Source organism: Rhinatrema bivittatum, chromosome 4 (assembly GCF_901001135.1).
Source record: "Rhinatrema bivittatum chromosome 4, aRhiBiv1.1, whole genome shotgun sequence".
In the NCBI taxonomy this organism is placed as follows: Eukaryota; Metazoa; Chordata; class Amphibia; order Gymnophiona; family Rhinatrematidae; genus Rhinatrema; species Rhinatrema bivittatum.
The window spans coordinates 188,610,478-188,638,281 of NC_042618.1; the positions used below are offsets into that span (position 1 = coordinate 188,610,478).

General features: G+C 41.5%; 1 long non-coding RNA gene across 1 annotated transcript in view; it reads right to left on the reverse strand.

The window, feature by feature from the left end:
- Window positions 1-2,038: 2,038 nt before the first annotated feature.
- The window catches only part of LOC115090391, a 47,401-nt gene continuing 21,635 nt past the window's right edge, over window positions 2,039-27,804 (reverse strand). The window contains exon 3 of the long non-coding RNA XR_003856391.1: window positions 2,039-4,992. This is a non-coding gene — a long non-coding RNA (uncharacterized LOC115090391). The remainder of the gene's footprint in view (window positions 4,993-27,804) is intronic.

Genomic DNA, 27,804 nt, shown 5'->3' on the forward strand with positions numbered 1-27,804 from the left:
CTAGCCTAGGGCTTAAGCTAGGGACACGTTAACTAGTGGGGACCTAGAGGGTCCTTGCATCTATAAACAAACTATTCCATCCCCTATATTATTTTTGTTGCCCATTTCTGTACTTTCTAGTTTTGCTATATCTTTTTTTGAGATGGGCTGACCAGAGCTGCACATAATACTCAAGGTGCAGTCACACCACGAATCAATACAGAGGTAATATGATAGTCTGTTTTATTTTCCACTCCTTTCTGAATAATTCCTAACATAATTTTTTGTTTTTTTGACTGTCGCTGCACTCTGATTAGAGGATTTAAACATTTTGTCCACAGTGACGCCAAACGCCTTTTTTCTGGGTGGCGAGTCATAATACGGAAACCGGTATTGTGCACTTGTAAGGCTCATTTTTTCCTCTGTGGATCACTTTGCACTTGTCAATATTAAATTTCATCTGCTACTTAGATGCCCGGGTCCCCAATCTGGCAAGATTCTTCTGCAGATCTTCACAGTCTGCTCATGTTTCAACAACTTTGAATAATTTTGTGTCATCCGCAAATTTGACCACATTACTTGCAGCTCCATTTTCCAAATCATTTATGTAAATAATAAACAGCACTGGTCCCATTGCAAATCCAAGGGACTCTCCTTTCTTCATTCAACTCTCTCCATTGAGAAAACTGATCATTTAGTCCAACTCTCTGTTTCATATCTTTTAACTAGTTACCAATAGGGATGTGCATCGGGTGCCCGATCGTTTGCCCTTTCGGGTTCGTGTGGCTGCGGGTAAATATCGTTTTCCTGCGGATCGGCATTTTTTTTTCGGCTTAGTGCGCACTAACAAAAAATAACAAAAAGTAACAAAAAATAACAAAAATAAACGTTTTTCGTTAGTCTGCGCTAACCCCCATTAGCGCGCACTAAGCCGAAAAACGATTTTTCACGAAAATTCAGGAGAAAAGTGTTCGTTTCACGATTTAACCGATTTATAACGAATTTAAGAAATATCGTACGATATTTCAATTCATTATAAAAACGATTCACATCCCTAGTTACCAATCCACAGGAGGACATCGCTTTTTATCCTGTGACTTTTTAATTTCCTGTCAAATGTCTTCTGAAAATCCAGATACACTATATCAACCGGCTTGCAGTTGTACAATCTGAAAAATATCCAGTTGATAAATGTAATTGCAGGGGAGCGGTTAAGGTCACTAGGTGGCTCTTTCTTAATTCCTAAAACAGAATATATCTTCACATTGTACTTAGCAGATTTTCACATTTATTGTCCCAGGAAATTGAGTATATATAATAATCTAGGACTAATAAAAATTGCAAATGCACATAAGAATAAGGTATAATGTAAACAAGGAAAAATACAAATGCAATAAACCAAGGAATATATATATATATATATTCCTTGGTTTATTGCATTTGTATTTTTCCTTGTTTACATTATACCTTATTCTTATGTGCATTTGCAATTTTTATTAGTCCTAGATTATTATATATACTATATATATATATATATATATAATATATATATACTATATATATATAATATATATATATATATAATATATATATATTATATATATATATATATTTTTTTTTTTACAATGTAAAACTAAATCTGCTCACTTCTCTGAGGTTGTCCTCTGAATCTCAGCAGTGGAGCAGTCAGAACTCTTAGGACTTCAGTGCTGGACCACTGGCATGTCATGAACATCTTGCATTGGCTCCAGTATTTACTCATTGGTCTTGTGAAGTGGTTTATATAGAATATCTCATTCTTTGTCTAACTTTTCCTGCCAGTACCCAGCCATAAATCAGGCTGTGCACCCTTTCCTTTTCAATGCATTCCAGCCTTAGGGCAGAGGGGCCCTGTCAAGTGTTGGCTCAAAAAAGTAAGCGGAATGTGACCTATAGGAATCTTAATAATGCAGATGTCCTAAGGGCCTCAGAAACTCATCACTAGCACACAAAATTCAGTAGTTGAGTTTTCCAGGGAAGACAAAGAACTTAGCAGAAAAGGGAAGCCAAAAGGCTTAACAAATCCTAAATATATATATTTTCACAATTTATACAGCTCAGTCAGTGGTTCAATTCTTCAGGGGCCTATCTGGCCCTGCCTGTACAGCAAAGTTCTTCACATTGTTGGTCCCTGTCTAATACAATAACTCTTATCTACAATATCTCCTCCCCTTCCACCTCTGTGAACACAATTTGATATCCTCTACTACTATTCTGTGTATGGCTGGGGAGAGTATAAACAAATGGCATTACCAGCAACTCCCACCATGCTTAAACAGTTAATTATTGGCTCATGTAACTAAAATCTGTCAAACTGCTTCAGGGGAGAAGAAAGAGGGACCTGATGGATTGGAAACATGTGACTAGCACATTCTTAAAAGTCTTGTGACAGATACAAGATCTGTTTTGCATAAGGGATTTTCCCCGAGTCCCACAGACCAGCAGATAGTTTAGGGTTGATTTCCTATCCACTTAATAAAATGATACAATCTGGATTTCCCCCTCCACACACACACTTCCTTTGCTACCAGTGATCGATCCTCCTGCTGTGCCAAAACTAAGATGTCAGAGGCAGCAGTCATAAGCAACCTCCATTTTGTAAGCATAGACAGGTGATTTGAGATGAAACAGAATATCATGCTGGCTGTAATTGTTAAAATGTATTTCCAAATAGTACAATAGATATGCTAGATCAATGACCCTCAGCCTTGCTGTATGTTTAAAATTCTCCCAAAAAGTCTGACTGATTCATAGGATCTTTCCTCCCACACAAATACCATCCTTTTAAATCATCATTTTCAACAGTTTTTGCAATGATAGCACTAATATAACATTGTAAAACTCAACAATGTTCAGATATTCATTTCATGCATGATTAACAACTGACAAGGTCTTTTTCTTCCAAACTATCCTGCTTAGCTTGCCTTGCTCTATGTTTATTTATTGATTGATTAAATTGCTTTGGACACCTGCAGAAAGATAGTTTAATAAATGGAATGTAATCAATAAATAGACGAGTCTTTTGCAATCCACTTTTCCCAGTCACAGGCTGAGAACCGCTTCTGTAGTTTACCATAAATGAAACAGCTTTGCAAATAAAGTGGTCAGGTCAGAGAAAGAGTCCCCTATCCAGCTGAAATCTCTCCAGTGAACATACAGAGGGTATTCTAGTGAAAGTAAAGGAGCACAACCATTTAGATGTGACCACAATGCATCTGAAACTTGCTCTAACTACGATTAGCGATCCACAAATTGGTTAGGATTTTGGGCATCCAGCCAAAAAGCTATATTTTGTTTTTTATTCTTCGGTGGCAGCCCTGAGATCCATATTTGTTCCTGCCTGAGCATACCATAGGTCTGAGCTGGAGCTCTGCTACAGCTATGCAGCTGCCATGACTTCCTATAAGAACATGTTTGCAAATTATTTTCCCCTTTTCCCCTCTTTAAACACCCTTTACCTTAGACAGCATGCCTAGGCAGAGGAAGAAACCCTCATTAGCCCTGTTGTCTGGAGTTATAATCTTCTCTGAGATGATTATAGCCAACCACACAGTAATGGCAGCAGCCTCCCCTCGTTTCCAGGTTGGAACCCATCACTCTGCGGAACATCTGACTCCTGCTGGTCTACATGGACAGCAGACTCAAATCCACCATGCCGGATTTTGACAACACTTTTGTTATACTTGGAAATATAGGAAAATTAGCTTGAATAAATCATTGGACTTTAATATAAACACCCCTCCCCAAAACTGTGACAACTTTCCTCTATTTTTAAAGACTGCCTGTAGTTTTGCAAGCAAAAACATATTTTTGGAGTCATTTTAATTAGCCCATGTAAGGCTAAAGTTTGTGGGCAAATACTACCTTCAAACTTTATCCCAAATTTTCAAAGTGGTCCTACATGCATAAGTGTGCTTTGAAAATTTACGGGTTTGTGCTAGGTATGTGTGGAGACAGATGCATGGATATAAGACATGCTCGGGAGCAGCTGCAACTTAACACAAATATTTTTATGAACATAGTTATGATTTTTGAAAATATACATGTAAATCCCAATCCCCTCTAATTTCATCCCCCCAGAATACCTATTTAATATGCACCCAAAAATACATGCAAAATCATTTTCTGCAAATATTTTGCTGCACATACCCATGGGGCTATTTTCAAAGAACGTATAAAATGCATAAACTGGGTTTTATGCATATAACTGCCTTTGAAATTTACTTCTATGAATGGTAAGTGCTGCTTTTGCAGCCAGGAATCACAGTGCTCACCTTTTAAGAGTCACTTTGATCTACCCTAAGCTCTGCATTCACCTCTCTTATGCTAATTTAGAGCCATGTTTTTCTATGGGAAATGTAGTAAATCAATTCCTTAATTTTCTTTTTCTCTTCATTCATATCTTGATGCCCTCTGCCTCTCACAATCATTCTGTCATTACCTCTTACACACCACAAATTTTCTACATTAATACAATTCTCTTTTCACACCTATACCTCTCATCTTCTCTACCATACAGTGCATATCCAGGGCACTATCAATGTCTAGAACTGTAAAAAAAATCAGAAGGCACAGATATGAATGTAATGGAGCAACACTATACTAGAAAGCATGAATCAGTGAAACTAATTATAGTACTGCATAGTATTACTACATAAAATCAAATCTCAAGCTAACTTACATGTATCACTCACTCCACTTCTTCACACCACATACATTACATCTCAACAAGTCATATATTTTTAGTCATAAAGGAGCCAATACCACACACTAGAAATAAAACAGATACATAAAATTCACAGAAAACAAACATGTCAGCAAAATAAACCCCACCCCCAGCCTTTTGGTTAAACAGGCAGTGATGGAGATGGGTGTGGTTGAGTTTCTCTCCTCCTGATGGAGCCAAAAGGCTGAGATTCCTTCTCTCTTCTTGCTGCTGGTGGTACTTCTTCAAAGAGGCAGCATCGTGTATGGCTACAAAAGAAGATAAATAATGTATAAGAGAACAAATATTTAGATTTTTCTTAAAACCCTGCCTAACTGCAGCGTCCATCTTTAACACAATGTCAACTGATAAGGACAGGAAGTAAACAGACGAAGAGAGTTGCTGAGTAAGGAAACAGCAAAGGATCACAAAAAGGCATCAGAAAACTTTAATTGCAAGCATTGTAACCAATAATCTCCAACCTTGTTGCCAAAAGGGAAAGAAAAATTAGTAATTTCTCAAATATGAGTGTGACCATCGTTTCACACAATTAACTGAAACATCTGCTTTCCCCAGCAATAACACATAGCAATAAACAAGAAGCAACCAACACATATGATGACATGCATGCATCATGGACGGCCTTAGTATAGGCTCTGCATCATTACTTCCAAGTAGGGAAAGTTTTGGCTTCTGGAAGATCAACCCAGTTGGTCCTGCAACTACCATAAGAAATTGCCATGCTGGGTCAGACCAAGGCTCCATCAAGCCCAGCATCCTGTTTCCAACAGAGGCCAAACCAGGCTACAAGAACCTGGCAAGTACCCAAACACTAAGAAGATCCCATGCTACTGATGCCAGTAATAGCAGAGGCGATTCCCTAAGTCAACTTGATTAATAGCAGTTAATGGACTTCTCCTCCAAGAACTTATCCAAATCTTTTTAAAACTCAGCTATACTAACTGTACTAATCACATCCTCTGGCAACAAATTCCCCAGAGTTTAATTGCGCATTGAGTGAAAAAGAATTTTCTCCAATTAGTCTTAAATGTGCTACTTACTAACTTCATGGAGTGCCCCCTAGTCTTTCTATTATCCAAAAGTGTAAACAACTGATTCACATCTACTCGTTCAAGTCCTCTCATGATCTTAAAGACCTCTATCATATCCCCCCTCAGCCGTCTCTTCTCCAAGCTGAACAGCTCTAACCTCTTTAGCCTTTCCTCATAGGGGAGCTGTTCCATCTCCTTTATCATTTTGGTCGACCTTCTCTGTATCTTCTCCAGTGCAATTATCTTTTTTGAGATGCGGTGACCAGATTAGTCAGATAGTGAGGAAATCTCATGAAGCGTTTGACATGGCAGCCTTGATAATGACCACAAGGGCAGCACTGAAGGGTATTTTTATTTTAAAGGAGGTTTTACCATTTGACAGAGCTGATAGCGAGGGTGTGGTAAATCATGTCAGTAAAAACATGGCAGGATAAGGGTAGGAAATGTGAACTTACTTACTGCCTATGTGGTCTGTCAAAAATAGAATTATGTTAGATGTAAATGGGTGTGGCTAAGCAACTGACCAATCCATTTGATGTCCATTTCTGTTGATGTCTTTTTAGTGAGAGATTTGCTGCCAGAGAACACGTGGAAGAAGTAACATGGAAACAATAGTTTTGTATTCATTCCAGTATAAGAGTGAAATGAGACACAAATAGCATTATTCTCTCTTCTGTGTGCACGTGTGTCATTTCTTAGTTTCTGGAGAGGCTACTATGTCCAGTATTTCCTGTGTGCTTCTATGAAAGATCACTTGCTGAATGAGATTTGATCCTGATGATAGCTGTGAAATCTTAGCTAGATGGAAACTCTTTACTGATTCTTCTAACTCTAATCCACTCCTTTGAATGAGTATCTATATATTGTGTAATGTGTAGGTGCGAGTGCATGGTAAGGTTCAAAGGATGGAGCAGAGCATGAAGTCTTAGGGTTATGAAATACAATCTTGTACTCTCCTTTCTGATCCTTATTCTATGCAAGCTTCCTCACACTTGGGTTTTTCATTACTGTGTCCCTAACTCTGAAACAAGATTTTGCCAGATGTCCAAAACACGCCATCTATCCCCATCTGTAGGTCTAAGAGAGAAGCCTATCTTTTCCAACTTGCCTACTCTCAGCCATAAATCTCCTTGATGTTCTTAAAAATATAAGAATTGCCATACTGGTCCTTCAAGCCCAGTATCTTGTTTCTAGCAGTGACCAATCCAGGTCACAAGTACCTGGCAAGATCCCAAACACTAAATATTGTAGATCCCATGCTGCTATTGTGCTGTGATAAGTAGTGGCTATTTCCTAAAAGATAAATTTTCAAAAGCTGCATGTGTAAAAATTAGCAGTTACATGTGTAAAATAACCTTACCAACAGAGCCATGAGGATTCTGAAGCAACAGAGACCTTCTAGTAATTATCAAGAAATATTAGGGAGGCCTGCCCCAGAGGACTCCCTATTGGACCAACATTAGGTGTGGATCTAACAAACAGCAGTATATAAGAAAGCTCAACCTATCATACCTTTGCTGTTCCAACAGCCCACACAGAGTTTGCTCCATGTTTCCTACTTACTGGTCATATTCTGAAGCTGTTCTGGTCATGGCCATCAATTCCTGGCTCTTGCTCTTCTTCTACCTATGCTCCTGGATTTCCTGCTCCAACCTCCAGCTCCTGTTTCTAGTCTCACCTGGAATCTAGTCTCTTGCTCTGTTGTCAGGCACCACCCTTGGCACTCTGCTACTCTCCATGTCTCTGCACCTACCTTCACCTGAAAAGACCTGTTGGTCACCTGAATCCAAAGACTCAACCTATGGGGTACGGTGGCTGCTACAGATTCCTGCTCCAGAGCACCCACCCTTCATTAAGGTACATCTATCCAGTACCTTCCATATAGTCTAGACCCATAATGTATGGGCAGTGACAGGTCCTCCTGCAATTTTCCACAATCCATTTGGGATTTAAAAACTTGAAATAATTTTGCATTGTCTGCAAATTTGATCATATCACTCATTAGTCTCCTTTCTAGATTATTTATAAATATATTAAAAAGCACCTGTCCCAATACAGATCCTTGATGCATGCCACTGTTTACCCTTCTTCACTGAGAAAACTGATCATTTAGTCCTACTCTTCATTGCCTTTCTTTAACCAGTTTGCAATCCACAATAGGACATTAACTTCTATCGCGTGAATTTTTAATTTTCTCAGCAGTCTCTCATGGGCATTTTGTCAAACATCTTCTGAAAATCCAAATACATTACATCCACTGGTTTACCATTATCCACATGTGTATTAAGTCTTTCAAGAAAATGTAGCAGATTGGTAAGGCAAGATTTCCCTTATTTAAATTCATGTTATTTAAATTTATATGTTCTGTGATTTTGTTCTTTAGAATAGTTTCCACAATTTTGCCTGGCAATGAAGTTTCATTTTTGAGTTCTTTCAGAACTCTGGGGTGTATACCATTTGATCTGTGCAATTTGCTACTCTTTAGTTTATTAAACTGCACTTATTACATCTTTCAGCTTCACTGTGATTTGTTTCAGTTCTTCTGAATCATCACGATTGAATACAGTTTCCGGCATGGATATCTCCCCACCATCCTCTTCAGTTAACATCGAAGCATAAAATTAATTTAGGGGCAGATTTTCAAAGGGTTATGTGCGTAACCCCAACAACCTGCCCCTGCGTGCGCCGAGCCTATTTTACATAGGCTCAGTGATGCGCACAAGCCCCCGGACGCGCATATGTCCCGGGGCTTGAAAAAGGGGGCGGGGAGTGGGTGGGACAGGGCAGGGCGGGGCCAGAGCCTCAAGGCACAGCAGCTATTTGCCACTGTGCCCGGGATCGTGGGCCGGCCATTGGCCGGCGTGCGCAATCTACACCTGCCCAGAGGCAGGCGCAACTTGAAGATTAAAGGTCAGGATAGGGGTTTAGGTAGGGCTGGGGGGCGGGTTATGTAGGGGAAGGGAGGGGAAGGTGGGGGGTGGCAGAAGGAAAGTTCCCTCTGAGGCTGCAATCTACACCTGCCCAGAGGCAGGCACAACTTGAAGATTAAAGGTCAGGATGGGGGTTTAGGTAGGGCTGGGGGGTGGGTTAGGTAGGGGAAGGTGGGGGGTGGCAGAAGAAAAGTTCCCTCTGAGGTCACTGCCAATTTCAGAGCGGCCTCGGAGGGAATAGGGAAAGCCATCGGGGCTCCCCTAGGGCTCAGTGCGCGCAAGGTGCACATGTGTACACCCCCTTGCACGCGCCGACCCCGGATTTTATAAAATGACTGCGGTGGCACGCGCATGTTATAAAATTGGGCATAGATTTGTGCGTGCCGTGTTGCTTGCACAAATCTACACCTGCGCACACGTTTTAAAATTTGGCCCATAGTCTTCCTGCTATGCCCTTATCTTCCTTAAGTGCCCCTTTAACCCCTCAATCATCTAACGATCCAAACAACTGTACAGGCTTTCAGCTTCAGATATAGTTAAGAACGTTTTTATTATAATTTTTTGCCTCTATGGCCAGCTTCTTTTCAAATTTTCTTTTAGCTGCCTCTTTGTTTTTACATCTAACAATGCTTATGCTTTTTCAGATGGATCCTTTTCTAGTTTTTGAAAGAGATTCTTTTGGCTACAAAAGTCTTTTTCACCTCACCTTTTAACTATGCCAGCAGTCATTTAGTTTTCCTTCCATTTTTTTTAATGCATGGAATTAATTTAGACTGAGCTTCCAAGATATTATTGTTAAACAATGACTATGCTGGATACAAATTCTTGACCATAGTAGCTGTACCTTTCAGTTTTTCCTATTTTCCCAAATTCTCCCTTTTGAAAGTTTAATGATAGAGCTGTAGATATATTTAATGTCCTCTCATGTTTTGAGATGCAGAAATCCATTAGCCACTTATCAATTCGGACACGAACTGGAAACTGTCAAGCAAGAAAGAGATCTGGAAGTAACCATCTTAGTTTTCCCAATTGTTTATTACATTGACTGACTGCCTTGAGGTCATCTAACATTATGCTCAACTGCAAAAGTAAAGGTATATACATTAAGAAGAAGGAGGCAATATTGTACTAGTACAGATCACAAGCAAGACCCCATCTTCAGCACTGTGTTCAGTTTTGGAGGCCATACCTTCATAAGGATGCTGAGAGGATCGAAGTGGTTTGGAAAGAACTACTAAAACAATACAAAGCCTGCAACACAAAGGGCTAGATTTTAAAAGCTCTGCACGCGTAAATCCTCCTGGATTTACGCATGCAGGGCACTCGCACGCCGGCGGCCTATTTTGCATAGGCCGCCGGCGTGCGCAAAGCCCCGGGACGTACGTAAGTCCCGGGGCTTCGTAAAAGGGACGGGAGGGGGCGTTCCCGAGTCCCCCGGCACTGCGGCCTGTGCCGGGGGATGCGAGGCGGCGTGCGCAAGTTACGCCTGCTTCAAGCAGGTGTAACTTGCCCAACAAAGGTGGGGGGGGGGGGGGATTTAGGTAGGGCCGGGGGGTGGGTTAGGTAGGGGAAGGGAGGGGAAGGTGGGGGGACGCGGAAGGAAAGTTCCCTCTGAGGCCACTCCGATTTTGGAGCGGCCTCAGAGGGAATGGAGGCAGGCTGCGCAGCTTGGTGCGCCCCCGTTTCGGCCCCCCACCCCTCATTCCCTAAAGTATCAGGCCTGCGATACTTTAGAAAATGAGGCCCTTAGTCTTCTCTTCTCCAAACTGACGAGCCCTAACCTGTTCAGTCTTTCTTCATAAGGGAGCCTTTCCATCATCTTTATCATTTTTGTTGCTCATCTATGTACCTTTTCCACTATATATGTTTTGAGATGGAGTGACTAGAACTGCTGCACACATCATAATCTCTCTATCAGTCCATAGTGCGGTCACACCATGGATTATAATATTCTCTCTTTTATTCTCCATGCCTATTCATTTCTAATATTCTATTTGCTTTTTTTTTGACTGCCACCACACACTGAGTTGCAGATTTCAATGTATTATCCACAATGACTCCAAGATCCTGGGGGGCAACTCCCAAAGCAGAACTCAGCATTGTGTACATATAGTTAGGATTATTTTTCCCTCTGTGCACCATTTTGTACCTGTCCACATTCGATTTCATCTGCCAATGCCCCAGTCTGGTAAGGTCTTTCGGCGGTTCCTCACAATTCACTAGTGTTTCAACAACTGAATAATTTTGGGTCAGTTGCGAATTTAACCAGCTCACTTTTCCAGATTATGTATATAAATGTTAACGGCACCAGTCCCAGTATAGATTCTTGAGGCACTCCACTGTATACCTCTCTCCATTAGGAAAACTGACGAATTAGTCCAACTCTGTGTTTCCTATCTTTTAACTAATTTCCAACCCACAGTAGGGCATTGTGTCCTATCCTGTGACATTTTTAGTTTCTTGAGCAGTTTCATAAGCCTTCAGCATATGATCCCATATGCTACAGTGAAGGTTACTAGCAAGTGATAAAGGCATTTTATTCCGAACTAGCCTTTAACCTATGACTATATTTCTGACACTGTAGGTTAACAGGTTTTCAGTCTTCATTAATTAATTTTAATTGGCATTTATGATTTTATTTTATTGTTAGTATGTTTTAAATTAATATTTGCTTAGTTTGCTATGTTATTTAATGTTTTAATATTGATATTTTCTATATATTATATATTGGTATGGTCTATTTTAATGTTTGTTATCTAATGACTATGTTCTGATTGTTTTATGCATCTTTATGATTAGTACCCTGTTAAACACCTAGTAAAGTTGATGGGTAGTCTATACATTCAAAACCAAAACAAATGCTGGAATAAAGTGATACAGTCCCAAATTTTAAATGAGTGTGTAAATCCAAAATTTCTTTTATTCAAAGGATGGCAACTCCACTGTATATATTGAACACAATCTTTCATGCACACGGGGTCCCCCGACACGGACCCGTGTTTCGCCAACGGCTGCGTCGGGAGGGATGCCCAAGATTTTTGTTACAGGAATTCTAAAAGTAATTATAAAGGACTGTATTAGAAAACATGGTACCGGTACAGAATAAATACAATTGAATTAAGCACGCATCGGTTTTACCTTAGACGGAGTTCATAAATTCCGGGCATGGAGCGCGCTTGAGCATGAAGTAGAACAAACTTAAAAGCTGTCAAAACTCGCGCCAAACAGGTTTCACAGACCAATCAGAATAGAGGAACAAACAGCCAATCACAGGTAAGAAGGTAACAGCTGCACCCTATCAGAATCAGGTAAAATGGAACCATTCAATTTCTTTATTGAGGCCCTTCGGTATGACAGAATCTAAACGATGTATCCATCTTTGTTCACAGCGAAAGTGTCAAAATCACCACCTCGCAAGGAGGGGGAAACAAGCTCTAAAACAAAAAAGAATAAGTCAGATACTGTATGTGACTGTAATACCCAATGGTCAACAAGAGGAGCCAGATTACGAGAATGTTTTATGTTAGACCTGTGTTCTATAATACGGGTGCATATCTGTCTCTTAGTCTTGCCCACGTATAGTTTGTCACAGGGGCAGCGTATAATATAAACAACACATTCAGAAGCACAATCAGAGTCATGACGTAGAGCATAGCTCTTTCCAGTATGGGGTTCAATAAATTGAGAAAGTGCAGTTGTATGTTTACACACTGAGCAGTTTCCACATGGTTTATGTGTTCCCACCTGTGTACCAACAAAACGATTTGATAAAAAATCCAAGTCTGTCAGGATATCCCGGAGGTTTCTCCCTCTACGGTACGTGAATCTCAAGGAACCCTGGAACATGTTTGAAAGGGCTAAAGAAGACCAATGTCTCTGAAGGATATTGGATATCGCATGGCTAGACGGTGAAAAGGGCAAAATACAGTTTAAAGAAGTGTTATCATCTCTTCGTGAAGGGAGAAATAACCAATCCCGATTAACATATAGGATTATCTTTCGTGCCTACTGCTAAAGTTGATATTTTTGATGTACAAGTTCATTTGTACTGTTTTTTCAGATCTTTGAAATTGAAACTTTTCTTTTCAGATTTCCATCCTCCACAAGATGACTCACTGGTTACAGTGAAATCCAGATGGGTTCCCCCTGGTCCAGTAGACCCCATGCTGCTAGCCTTTGAGAAATTGGTACAAAATGATATTAAATTGTTGACACAAGATAATCACCAATATATTCACTTTAATCTTTCAAAGTATGAAAGAACTCTTTTATCTTCTTTGTCTGAGGACCCTTCCATCATTATTAAATCGGCGGACAAGGGTGGGGGTGTGGTAGTTATGAACAGGGCGGACTACAAAGCTGAGTTACTCTGTCAGCTGCATGATACGTCATTTTATCTCCCCTTGACTTCGGACCCGACAGAAACGTTGAAATTAGAGATAGCTTTGATTGTACAGGATGCTGTTTCCCACCATTATATTACTAATCGAGAGGCTACTTTTCTCACTATTCAATGCCCTGTTATACCAGTATTTTATGTACTTCCTAAAATTCACAAAACACTTGTGAATCCACCAGGGCGTCCAATAGGGTCAGGGATAGGCTCGGTTTTGGAGCCCCACTCACAATTTGTGGACATTTTTTTGAGACCTTTTGTCCCAACCATTAAATCGTACGTACATGACTCTTCTCATCTTATTACTTTATTAAATAGTGCTAATTTTCCTCCTACACCTTTTCTATTAATTACCCTGGATATCGTATCCCTATATTCTAACATCCCACAAGCTGACGCCCTTACAGTGATTGAAAACATTTTAGACTCCCGAATAGAGCCATCTAGGGTTCCAACATCATTTTTAATGCAGCTTACCAATCTAGCATTAACAAAAAATTATTTCCGGTTTGAAACCTCATTCTACCAACAGATTAAAGGGACTGCAATGGGTGCCACGATGGCACCCAGTTTAGCATGCCTATATGTAGCCCAATTCGAAGAGTCATGTATATATCCTTCCAGTTGGTGGAAATTTATACACTCATGGTATCGTTATATTGACGATATTTTGTTAATTTGGTTAGGGACAGAAATTCAATTTTATTTATTTTTCGATTGGTTAAATCAGTGTAACCCCCATTTACAGTTTAGTTTTTGCCTACATCATTCGGATATAGCTTTTCTGGATTTATTAATTTCTAATACAGGTTCAGGTTTTTCTACTACTCTTTACTGTAAAAAGACTGACCGTAACACTATATTAAAGTTTGACAGCTGCCACCCTAAAAACCTTAAGAAGAATATCCCCACTGGATAATTCCTGAGATTGCGTAGGCTATGTTCTTCCATGTCTGACCAAGTAGAAAAAGCTAAGGAGATGCTCTACCGGTTTAGACTGAGAGGGTACCCTTATAAAGTTTTGAAGTCTGCTTTTAAGAGAGCCCTATATGTTAATCGGGTTTGGTTATTTCTCCCTTCACGAAGAGATGATAACACTTCTTTAAACTGTATTTTGCCCTTTTCACCGTCTAGCCATGCGATATCCAATATCCTTCGGCGACATTGGTCTTCTTTAGCCCTTTCAAACATGTTCCAGGGTTCCTTGAGATTCACGTACCGTAGAGGGAGAAACCTCCGGGATATCCTGACAGACTTGGATTTTTTATCAAATCGTTTTGTTGGTACACAGGTGGGAACACATAAACCATGTGGAAACTGCTCGGTGTGTAAACATACAACTGCACTTTCTCAATTTATTGAACCCCATACTGGAAAGAGCTATGCTCTACGTCATGACTCTGTTTGTGCTTCTGAAGGTGTTGTTTATATTATACGCTGCCCCTGTGACAAACTATACGTGGGCAAGACTAAGAGACAGATATGCACCCGTATTATAGAACACAGGTCTAACATAAAACATTCTCGTAATCTGGCTCCTCTTGTTGACCATTGGGTATTACAGTCACATACAGTATCTGACTTATTCTTTTTTGTTTTAGAGCTTGTTTCCCCCTCCTTGCGAGGTGGTGATTTTGACACTTTACTGACACGCTGTGAACAAAGATGGATACATCGTTTAGATTCTGTCATACCGAAGGGCCTCAATAAAGAAATTGAATGGTTCCATTTTACCTGATTCTGATAGGGTGCAGCTGTTACCTTCTTACCTGTGATTGGCTGTTTGTTCCTCTATTCTGATTGGTCTGTGAAACCTGTTTGGCGCGAGTTTTGACAGCTTTTAAGTTTGTTCTACTTCATGCTCAAGCGCGCTCCATGCCCGGAATTTATGAACTCCGTCTAAGGTAAAACCGATGCGTGCTTAATTCAATTGTATTTATTCTGTACCGGTACCATGTTTTCTAATACAGTCCTTTATAATTACTTTTAGAATTCCTGTAACAAAAATCTCGGGCATCCCTCCCGACGCAGCCGTTGGCGAAACACGGGTCCGTGTCGGGGGACCCCGTGTGCATGAAAGATTGTGTTCAATATATACAGTGGAGTTGCCATCCTTTGAATAAAAGAAATTTTGGATTTACACACTCATTTAAAATTTGGGACTGTACCACTTTATTCCAGCATTTGTTTTGGTTTCTATAGTTTGACTGAATGCTGGCCGCAGCTCGGTTGCTTGTAGTCTATACATTCAAAATAAATAAATAAATGAAGGACTTTGTCAAATGCCTTCTGATAACCCAGATAAAGCTAAGCTGGTTGATATAGTGTATCCACAAATCCAAATCAATGGTACAACCAGTAAATCTAAAGCTAGTATCCAAATCTTTCACCAGATATTTGTAGGCCCCTTATTCCAAGGGTCTGTATAACATCACAGACTCTATTACGGTCCAGGGTCACCTTGCTTTAATTTATAACATCCTTTTGTTGTTTTTCATTTTTATATTTATGTTTATAATAAAATTTCTAAAAGTCTCATAGTACTCTTATTAATATACTTGCACTTATTTTTTCAGAAACATGCACACTATCCACAGATATAAAAGGAGCTCTAATACTCATCCGTTAGTTGGTCACCCTGACATGATCATGTTTCGGACAATAAGATGTCCTGCTTCAGGGATTGCCCTTCACACTTTTATCCGAGAATCGTCCCGTGTTAAATACTCCAATTCAAGCCTTCTTATCTTCTGTTTCAATAGATGCAAGAATAAACTGGTGCAAAACGAGCCTAATTTTCTTCCATATTGACTGCTATCGCTTGAGCCTTTTTATGTTCCTGGCTTACGTATCCGTCTTTTATACACAACAGCCCTAGAGCTGCGTGTCCTCCTGAAATGGCATCCCACTAGAGATGATCCTCTTATACCCCTGACCAACTAATGGATGAGTATTAGAGCTCCTTTTATATCTGTGGATAGTGTGCATGTTTCTGAAAAAATAAGTGCAAGTATATTAATAAGAGTACTATGAGACTTTTAGAGATTTTATTATAAACATAAATATAAAAATGAAAAACAACAAAAGGATGCTATAAATTAAAGCAAGGTGACCCTGGACCGTAATAGAGTCTGTGATATTATACAGACCCTTGGAATAAGGGGCCTACAAATATCTGGTGAAAGATTTGGATACTAGCTTTAGATTTACTGGTTGTACCATTGATTTGGGTTTGTGGATGCACATTACGGTACGCTAGAATACAGTGGTTTTTGTGGGGAAGAGGTTGTGATTGATATAGTGTATCTACATGTCTATATACACCTTAAAAAAGATTCTAATGGATTGGCAAGACAAAACTTCCTTTTCCTGAATCCATGTTGGCTCTTCCCCATTAAGCCATGTGAATCCATATGGCCTGTAATTTTTTCTTAAGAATAAAATTCTACTATTTTGCCTCGCTCCAACATCAGGCTCACTGGTCTATAGTTTCCCAGATCATCCCTGGAGCCCTTTTTGAAAATCAGAGTTACATTAACCACCATCCAGTCTTCAAGTACAATGGCTGATTTTAATGATAGGTTACAGATTGCAAGTAACAGTGCTACAATTTCATATTTGAGTTCTTTTAGAATATCTGAGCCTGGCAACTTGTTAATCTTTAGTTTGTCAAGTTGCTCTATTACATTTTTCCAGTTTCACAGTTATTTGCTTCAATTTCTCTGAATTATCACCTTCAAAGATCCCTACTAGTGTGGGTATCTCTTCAACATCTTCCTCAGTTTAGAGGATTTATGTTTTCACTTCTGGCAGTCTGGCATTTTCACTCGTACTAATTCACTAGCAAATTCGTTTCTGAAATGTACACATTTAACAGAAATAGAAGGGAGTTTGGATGGCTCGGTGGATTGTTACAGGGATGTTGAATTTTCCTAGTGTAAGTCAGCAGCTGAAATCTGGCTTGAGTTAGTGGTGGCAATGACATTAATATCTAAAACCACTGGGTGGCCTGCATGAAATTATTTTGTAGTCTCTACCTGGTTTCCAAGTGTCCATACCACTATTTAAAAAAAAGCCCATTCCATGACAACTGATATTAATTAGCTTCTCTTATCTCATGTTTCCACAAAACCACATTTCACTAAGAACATAAGAACATGCCATACTGGGTCAGACCAAGGGTCCAACAAGCCCAGCATCCTGTTTCCAACAGAGGCCAATCCAGGCCACAAGAACCTGGCAAGTAGCCATGTTACCGTTGCTAGTAATAGCAGTGGTTATTATCTAAGTCAACTTAATTAATAGCAGGTAATAGACTTCTTCTCCAAGAACTTACCCAATCCTTTTTTAAACACAGCTATACTAACTGCACTAACCACATCTTCTGGCAACAAATTCCAGAGTTTAATTGTGCATTGAGTGAAAAAGAACTTTCTCCGATTAGTTTTAAATGTGCCCCATGCTAACTTCATGGAGTGCCCCCTAGTCTTTCTATTATCCGAAAGAGTAAAAAACCGATTCACAACTACCCGTTCTAGACCTCTCATGATTTTAAACACCTCTATCATATCCCCCCTCAGTCGTCTCTTCTCCAAGCTGAAAAGTCCTAACCTCTTTAGTCTTTCCTCATAGGGGAGCTGTTCCATTCCCTTTATCATTTTGGTAGCCCTTCTCTGTACCTTCTCCATCGCTGTACCTTCTCCATCGCTGCACCATTTCCTTTCCTCACTGCTGTTAGTAACAAGCATGTGGAACTAACCCTCTGCAAATGTTTACTGCTTTTCAATGATAATTTTAACATGTCATGTTTATGATATCACAGTCAGTCACAGCAGTATTAAAAAAAATCCATAACATTAAATGGAACTATGGTAAAAATATACAGAGAGACACTAAAACCCCTCTCCTATAACATGATCATTTGTGAATAAACAGGTCCTTACAGCCATAAAAAATATGTATACAGTGTACTGTGTAGCTCATTGCATGTTCTTGGTACATGGTTTCCACATGACCAAACTTTATATCCTGCCTTTAAAAAAAATGTTGGGTTTTTTTTAATTGTAAAATAGAGAAGACAAAGAAACACATTAACACTGGCTGTGCCACTGGATACATAGATAGATATTTAGACCACAAAACAAAGACTGTAAGCCCACTGGGAACAGGGAAGTCCCTACAGTACTTGAATGTAATCCCCTTTAAAGTATCTGAAAAGTGGAATATAAAAATAAATAAACCCTGGATAATTCTTTGACTGGTTCATGAAAGGTATCACCATCTGCAAAGAAAACAATTAACTATATCTATGGATATATACATGCGGGGTTTTTTTGTTTGTTTTTTTTATATATATATGAGAATACTTTGTAGAACTTTAAATCAAGAGGATACTGCACACAAGCTTTGGAGAACTCTGCACTGAATATTAGCAAAAATGGAAAACAAAGCTTCAACAAAGTTCGCCTTTGAATGGCAGGGCTTCTGTTCAAGTTGATAATCTCCCTGTAAGTCATTATTTCCATTGGGATAAGGGTTTAGCTAGAAGGGACTGCTCCTGTTTTTTTCTAGATAATGTAGCAGAGTTATCTTAAAATAACACACTTTAAAGTGTAATTTTCCACCAGGTGAAATAACATTTCTTCTCAATAAAGGCTGGTTTCAAAAAGTATTTTACATTTTTTTTTTCAATAATTAAGAATATACAGTATAAAATCACTTTTTCAAGATGTATCTCCCCCAGTTAGAGAGATTGATTGACTTAATGTAGAAGTCTGCACCCGATTTCCTGTCTAGTAATTTGTGTGTATTTTAGTCTCCCATGCCCAGTGGCTATGGTGAAGAATGAAACTATTTTTGGTTCTCTTAGAAACTTGCTTATCAAACCGTGTAGCTGTGATCTCAGCAAATCTTCAGTCAACTAAGTTCTTGCTTTTATTTCAATTGCTATATAGGCAAATTGTAAGCAAAGAGGGAGGGAAGCATAATGGTAAACCAGATATTTCTGTACACAAGTATTACAGGACTTAGACTGTCCTGTTATTTAAAAGCTTTATCCTCAATGTAAAATGTAATATTTAAAAAGTAGGTGAAAATGAAAGACTAAAGTACCTCTTTTTACCAATAGTATTAACCCAAAACAAAAACAATTTTTTGTTTAATGACCTCATACCAGGCTTAATAGTGCAATTTCTGCACAGTCATTCGCCATTGTGTGCGGGATAGCATGTATTGGTTGTTTTCACCAGGCTATGTTTAATCATCGGTCATTAAAGTTTTTTTCATGCTATTAGTAATAATGCACCATATTATGGGGCGGATTTTAAAACCCCTGCGCGCATAAATCCGGCAGGATTTACACGCTAGGGCCCTCGCGCGCCTATTTTGCATAGGCCGCCGGCGCGCGTAAAGCCCCGGGACGCGCGTAAGTCCCGGGGCTTTCGAAACGGGGAGGGAGGGGGCGTGTCCGGGGGCGTTCCCGAAACGATGCGGCGTTTCGGGGGCCGGCCCGGGGGCGTGGTGCCGGCCCGGGGGTGTGGTCGAGGCCTCCGGACCACGCCCCCGGGACTGGAGGACGGAGCGGGGCTGCCGGCAACGCGCCCAAAGTTACGCCTGCTGAAAGCAAGCGTAACTTTGCCGACAAAGGTAAGGGGGGCCTCAGAGGGAACAGGCAGGCCGCGCTGGGCTCGGCGCGCGCAGGTTGCACAAATGTGCACCCCCTTGTGTGCGCCGACCCCGGATTTTATTAGATATGCGCGGCTACGGAGGATGGAGCGGGGCTGCCGGCGACGCGCGCAAAGGTAAGGGGGGGGTTTAGATAGGGCCGGGGGGGTGGGTTAGGTAGGGGAAGGGAGGGGAAGGTGGGGGGAGGGCGAAGAAAAGTTCCCTCTTAGGCCGCTCCGAAATCGGAGCGGCCTCAGAGGGAACAGGCAGGCCGCGCTGGGCTCGGCGCGCGCAGGTTGCACAAATGTGCACCCCCTTGCGTGCGCCGACCCCGGATTTTATTAGATACGCGTGGCTACGCGCGTATCTTATAAAATCTGGTGTACTTTTGTTCGCGCCAGTGGCGCGAACAAAAGTACCCGCGCACATAGTGTTTGAAAATCCGCCCCTATGTGAATAAAGTCATTTTGTGAACTTATCGCATTGTCCCTTTTTCATTGCATTATTTTGCATCGTTATATACAGATTCCCAGCTACTTAGCTTTATCATGGAGAAACACTTTTTGACCCACTGTCTAGGTATTTGACAAGCTGCCTGACACGGTCCGTGTTTCGGCAGAATACCTTCCTCATGGGGCCATGATTGACTCAGTTCAGCGTCTCATAACACCGTCATCCAGTGTGTAGTGTGCTACTTAGTGCCGATATTCACCGCTGCCAGCCAAAGTTACACGGGTAACTCTGGTTAGCCAAATAGCAGGCCTAAAGTTATTTAGATATATTCAGTGGCACTTTTATCAGATTTTATTTAGAGATCTTAACCCCCCCTCACAGTAGGTTTCTGAATACGGACCTCTGTGCAATATAATGTGAAACTCTTAGTAATACAGATGCTCCTAAAGATTCAGAAGGAATTGCAAGGGAGATGTTTCATGAATGTCACAACCAATGACAATGTATTTATTTGATGCAGGATCAGTGCCAAGATCAACTTCTCTGTGCCTGGGTCAGATATTCAGAATTATACTCTTTTCCCCTTGACTCACCAGTGGCTGCCCCATCATAGCACCCTTTTTGGCAGTAAAGGCACATATTTAGGTAGATATTTTTCCCCCATTCAAGGTCTGTAAGGATTTTTTGGCTGTTGGTTTCTTTGGGGTGGTCTCAGTCGATTCATTTTCACACCCATAAAGAGTCTTACTCATACACTGTTCATGAGGAATGGGCCTGTTGGGGTGCTTGACATGTTTCTGGCATCAGTATTCCTTAGACTGGTCATTCTTTTATTCATTGTATAATAAGTCATTCAGCTACCTCATTTCACAGGACTACTGCCCCTCTTGGATTCTACATAGGCCACAGGTTGATGTCGATCAATTGCGCTCTCGATGGCTTCCTTTTCTTGTTGATACCCCTGTACACTATGTCGAGGGACTGACAAATCATTGGCAGTCCTCTCTCCAGCCTGCCCTAAATACATTAGGCCCTATGAAACCTCTGGTTATTCGTCAGAACACACAGCCCTTGGTACACCGCTGATTTAAGGTTCTTAAAACTTGGGCTCAGGTCCATAGAATTCTACTGGCATAAGGAGAAAACTGTTTCTAACCTCACAGACTATTGGTCCAGACTTGAAGGGTCCAAAAACAGCCTGGACCAAGCAAAATGTGCTTGGTACTCTTAGGATCCCTTAGGTTAGTCCATTCACTTACTGCCCCTCCACTGAGTCCTCCCTGTGGAGTTTCATATCCCTTGTGTGAACTATTTATGTCTTTTTTTTTCCATAAAAAACTTCTCAGATAGTTAACACTTTCGCTGTAATTACTTTTGGGTGTTCATTTTCTCTTCCTCTCTCAAACGTTGACTGGCAGGATTTTGCAACTGCTTCATGTTCTGAGGTGTCCGCTATATTAGGGCATTTGAAGGACAATTTTTGTGCATTTAACTTGTGCTCCTCAGCCTTGATAAAAAGTGTTGGACCCTGAAGTGAACCCTTTTATCACCGAGCTTGTGAATGCATCTCTTCTCGAAGGCATGGAGCCTCCTTTGTTAAAAACAACTGTGGTCCGTCCTGTATTGAAAAAAACCAAACTGGATTCTGTAGATCCCTTTAACTATTGACTGATCTCCTCCCTCCAACTTCTCGCTAAAATATTAAAGAACACTGAACTTACTCAGCTTACTCCATAATAATCAGTTTGGCTTCCGCCTGAGATGTAATATGGAATCCCTTTTACTTTCCAGTTTCAATAATATTAGGCAGGACTTTGAAGTAATAACTAATATCAGAGCCATTCTTGTAGACATATGATCAGCTTTCAATAGTCTGAATCATACTCTTTTGCTGGACTGTCTGAAGTTACTGGGCATTTCCTCCACCGTTCATTCCTGGCTTACCTCCTTTCTTTCTAATCATTTTTTCCCAAGCGGTCTTCCGAATCTTACCACCTGAGCACGAGTGTTCCCCAGGGATCCTCCTTTTCCCCTACTCTCTTCAATATTTGCCTTGCTCCTGTCTGCACAGTTCTGTCTGATCTGGTTGTGCCTTTTAGTTTATATGCAGATGACAGAGTTGTTTCCTAGCCACCTGCACGATAAAAATCAAGGAGTGGATGACTGACAATATGCTGGCCCTTAACATCAGGAAAACAGAAATCATGCTCCTTTCCAGCTCCCCCCCATCAAGCAATAATATTTCACAACAGCTGATGAATATTCAATAATTTAAAAAACTCACAAATTTTCTCTAGTATTTCCCAAACACCAAAAATTTCAAAAACAGCAAACACATGAAATAACACCTACAAATTAAAAATAATAGGATTAAAAAATCTATAGCTTTCCAGACCTGGAATCTTTTGATTTGGGGTCACCCAGAGATTGTTATGGATCGATTTGGGGGGGGGGGGGGGGAGGTGCACAACTTTACCCGCTCTCTCTTCCTCACACATACTTGTGCTGACACACACATGCAGGCTCTCTCTCATACACATGCAGGTGCTCTCATACACATGCAGTCTCGCTCTCTCTCTCACATAAACATGCAGGCTCTCTCATACACATGCACGCTCGCTCTCACATAAACATGCAGGATCTCTCACACATGCAGGCTCTCTTATGCACACACAGGCTCTCTCTCTCACACCCAAGCTCTCAGGTCTCCTTTCTTCTTGGCTATGTCTTAAGTTTCTGCCGGATGACCAAGCTGCTTCTCACTGCTGGAAGGGAGCTGGGAGAAGACCATACTGGCAAAGCTACAGCTGCGTTGTTTCTTGGAGGGGGTGGGGCTTAGCATGGCCCTGCAGGCCTCTCTTCCAGCCACAGTTGGATGGGCTCCATCGTGGCCTTGCCAAGCCTTTCTTCTGGCTGTGGTGGGATGGGCTCCAATGTGGCCCTGCCAAGCCTTGCTTCAGACAGTGAGGAGTGGACTCACTTTCATCACACAAAACATAAATCCTCATCAAATACAGAATAAGGCATCATAAATTAGATATAGAAATATGCATACAAAAACTGGATTCTTTGTTCTGCTATCCTCTCCAGTGTCACCGACTCCTCCCCTCCCCTTTTTCCTATTCCCTGCAGATAGGAAGGCAAGAGAAAGTAGTGTCATCCTCCCCTCTTTCCTGTTCCCTTGAGATAGGAGGGTAAGGGAAAACATTTGTGGCACTGGTTAAGAGTCATTGGGGCAGAGCCTTGTATGCTTATGCTCATAGGCCACAAGCAGCTCTGCTACTGATACCCTCTTGGGCTTGACACCCGGGGCAGTCACCACCTTTGCCGCCCCTCCCCCCCTCCAGTCCCACCCATGTGAAGGATATTGCTAAGTCACATGTATGCTTTTGCAATCCTGCACAGTGCACAAAGTATAGTTTTCGCTTTAATTAGAGTCATTAACTATATTTAGAGATTGAGTGGTATTAACATTAATGCCCCATAATCTAGAACATGGTACATTTTGCTGGTTTGTCTACTCCATTGTGATGTTTGCCCAGGGGAGAAACATCTGTAAACATTTCTTTTATATGAGTACTATTATAAAGCAGAAAGGAATGGGTGGCAGAAAATAATGCTGTATTTACAGCACTTAAATTCTAAAGAGATTGAATTATTTTCCTTTCAAAGTTAAATAAGAGGAAAGGGATATTGATACAGCAACTAAGTAGGCCAACTTTTCTACTGAAAGTGAAATTTATGGTGAAATAGGAACTGACCACAATGTTTGAACAGTGGCGTAGCTAGACAATTTGGTGCCCGGGGCAAGAGACTTCTTTGGCACCCCCTCCCTCCATCAATGATTTGCATTGAAATCGGTGCTATTTTTCTGCAGAGCCAGGCGTTTTGGCGCCCCCTTAGACCCGGCACATATGCTCAGTGTGCATGGAGTTTATACAGTGTCTAATTAGCATACATGGCTGTTATTACATCCCGTACTTCCACAAGTTTTTGCAGGATGCGCACAAAAAAATCCACGCAGAAAAATCAGCAGTCTTATTACATTGGCCTGTCAGATAGCAGCATCACCCCGCCCCCATTAGACCTTCTGAAAGATAAGAGAAACACGATAGTGGCGCATGTGATCACCGTGGAAGTCTCCAAGATCCCAGTCCAGCTCGGTTCACAGATATACTGATTTCCCCGCTGCCGGCGGCTAACACACAACATTCAGTGTCTGACCTGCACTCAGTACGCGGTGCTGCAGGGGCCCTCCACGGCCACACGCCTTCTTCCTGTACCACCCCCCTTTCCTTTTGGCCGCTACAAAGAGGAGTGCAGTTCTGCAACAACGCTGCTGGACTCCTCTCGTTTGACTAACAGGGAAAGCTCCCAAAAGAAAGGCGGCGCCACCACCGCCTCAGTCAAAACAGAAACCAAGCTCGAATGAGCTTCCGCCCGCCACGGTCTACTCCAAGCAAGTCCACTCGCCGTCTCCCGGGAAACACCTCTGACTGCCGGCCGGCTCCGCCAATCAGAGGGCAGCAGCAGCGAAGACAGATGAGAGACTGCCGCCAATAGGGGACACGCGCGAGCGCGGTTGGGGAGGCTTCGCGGCCAGTTTTTCTCGGCTACAGTCTGTGCATGCCGGCGACGGGAACGATTGGGGTTCCTTCCAGTTGTGCGCGACGAGCTGTGGTAAACTGCTGCCACGAGGCGGTGCGCGTGGGAATGGAAAAAGTTGGTCGGAGAGCGTAACAGGAGCTTTGTGATTCCTAGAGAGTATCCAGGGGCAGATTGAGGGAAAATAGTGGCCCGGGGGATTTTTCTCCATACTGGCCCATGGGTACCCAATTACATATACAAAATAATTTACATATATAATTTACATATTTAATTTACATATATATGTACACACCCCTATATTTCAGCATGGTCCTCCCATATCAACACAGTACTATTTGCCAAAACTCAAAGAATAACAACCCCACCTATGAAAAAGAATACTACAAATATTACACCAGAATCTAAAATATCAATACACCTCCTATCAGGAAAACAGAACAGGCCAAGCTACTACAGATCCCTACAGAGAAACCACATGCTTCATCTCAGTCTTTGCATGCAGAACACAAACTCTCACCAAATACAGAATAAAGCCACATAAAGTATAAATAGAAATGTGCAGACAAAAACTAAACTGTAAAACGTATCATGCCAGACTCTATACAGTGCAACAATGAAAAACAAAAATGTCACCATTCCTCATGAAACAATCAATAAAATCAAGATATATAAATCATGAATCATAATTATAACATCATACTAATAAAATAATTTCAGAACAGCTGATGAATAGAATATCCAATAATTAAAGACTCAAGGAAATTTTGAAACCTTTACCAAACACCAATAAAATATTTCAAACAGCAGACACATCACATACTACCCAATAATTAAAATGGTAATCAAGAAAAATGAACTTAAAAAACCACCTTTACTTACCCTCTCCAGCAGTTCTCCTACTCCTTTCCCTTGCAGGCGACGCCAGAAGCAGCAGTAGCTGCTGAAGCTGTCCTCATTAAATTAAAAGAGGCTGGCGGGGGCCGAAGAAAATCGAGGCTGGCAGGGGCCGAAGAAAAGAAGATAGGCGCTGCCCAGCCAGCCCCTGCTTGAGGCTGGCTGGGAGGCGCCCATCTTCTTTGCTTCGGCCTCCGCCACCGGCCTCGATTTTAATGCATTCGGCCCCCGCCGACCTTCGGGGGCTGGCTGTCTCCGGCAGAGGATGAAGAAATTAAAATCAAAGCCGGCGGAGGCCGAAGAAAAGAAGATGGGCGCCGCCCAGTCAGCCCCCGCTTGAGGCTGGCTGGGAGGCGCCCATCTTCTTTTCTTCGGCCGCCGCCGGCCTCGATTTTAATTTCTCCGGCGGGGGCTTGGCTGGGAGGTTCCCATCTTCATTTCTTCGGGCCGCGCTGGCTGATCTTCTTTTCTTCGGCCCCCGCCAGCCACGATTTGTATTTCTTCGGCCCCTACCGGCTTGGCCTCCGGCAAGGGCTGACTGGAAGGCGCTGAGGCTGGGCTGAGGAAGAGCCACGCGGTCGAGACCACGTGACCAGGTAGACCGGCCCACCGGGGGATGCCCGATCCCCCGATAGGTCAATCCGCTCCTGAGCGTATCCCTCACGCGTTTTGGTGCCCCCCTTAGACCCGGCGCCCGGGGCGGCCGCCCACCCCGCCCACCCCTCGCTACGCCACTGTGTTTGAAATGTACAGGACTGCATTTTTTTTTGTCTACGAGGGAGAAATATTAAAAGGAAAAAATTGGACACAGAGAAAATGAAAGGCTGCCCCTTAAAAACAGTCAGCAGTCCATCCAAAAAGCGAGAGAAGGGCCTGGGCCTGCCTTTAGCACTGACAGGTAGGGACCTTTTTCCATATAAACTCAGTAGTAAGTTCTGAGATATATTTGCAGGTCTTATGTGTTGCAGCAATTGAGAGCTCCGCTCAGTTGGACGGTGTCTGCCGCAGCTGGGACTAAAGCAAGAGCATGCAAATGTTCGGTGGGCATAAAAGAGAGGTTTCAGATGCTTTGCTCAGTATCTTATTGAATAAATCATGGGTGTAACTTCAGATTGCTGCTACGTTATCCTACATGGGCCTGACAGGTTGAACAAATGGCAGGAAATCTCTATTCAGAAGGGCACATTTCTCAGTTGAGCTTCATTACAGAATGACTTCTGTTCAGGAAAATTTGGATCTGTGCGAAAATTATACACGAGAAAATCTCTGCAAAATCTCTGTGAGCCAACCCAAATATGTTTTTTGCTTTGGACTACCTCTCGACATGCCTTAATTTACACGACTCAGGAATGTTACTGAAGGCCAATGTGCTGGAAGTGTTTCATTTGCCAACATATTGGTTAGAAAGAAAGGCTTGTCTAACTTGAAAAATCTACTCAACAGCATGAATGAATTCCTGCAGTATTTCAGGTTTCAAATTGGGACCAATAGGTATAATTCCAAATCATGATTTTTCATGCTGGGTTAAGTACATGACAAAGATCTTTTGAAAAAAAATGGGGCTACCTTTGTAAATCTTAAATTAATAACATAATGGTTTGTCATTTGAGATCCCTTTTGTGAGCATAAGCTTCTTTTTTTTTTTTTTTTTTTTTTAACACAAACAGACATACTAAAATGTGCTGAATTTCTCATAAGCTGCTTCTAGGGTTGCCAACTTTCAAAAGTGAAAATACTGAACACTTAACGGTGCAGAGTACAATTTTTGCTGATGATGTCCTTCCACATCCACACATGACCATTACTGCCACCCCACCGTTGGTAATACAGTAATGACAGCAGATAAAGACCAACAAATAGCATCATCGTTAACCCTAAACTATGCAAAATAGAACAGAACAGCTATAGCAATCCTGCACTCCACTTCTGCAAACAATATTCTGTATGTATTATGTATGTGACTAGACTTGTAAGCTGTTATGAATTTTTGATATAATGGAATATAAAAATGTTTAAATAAAAAAATCCAAAGAAACACCCCTACTAAGGGTGCAGAGCAGGATACTTCTCCTTATTGTTCATCAC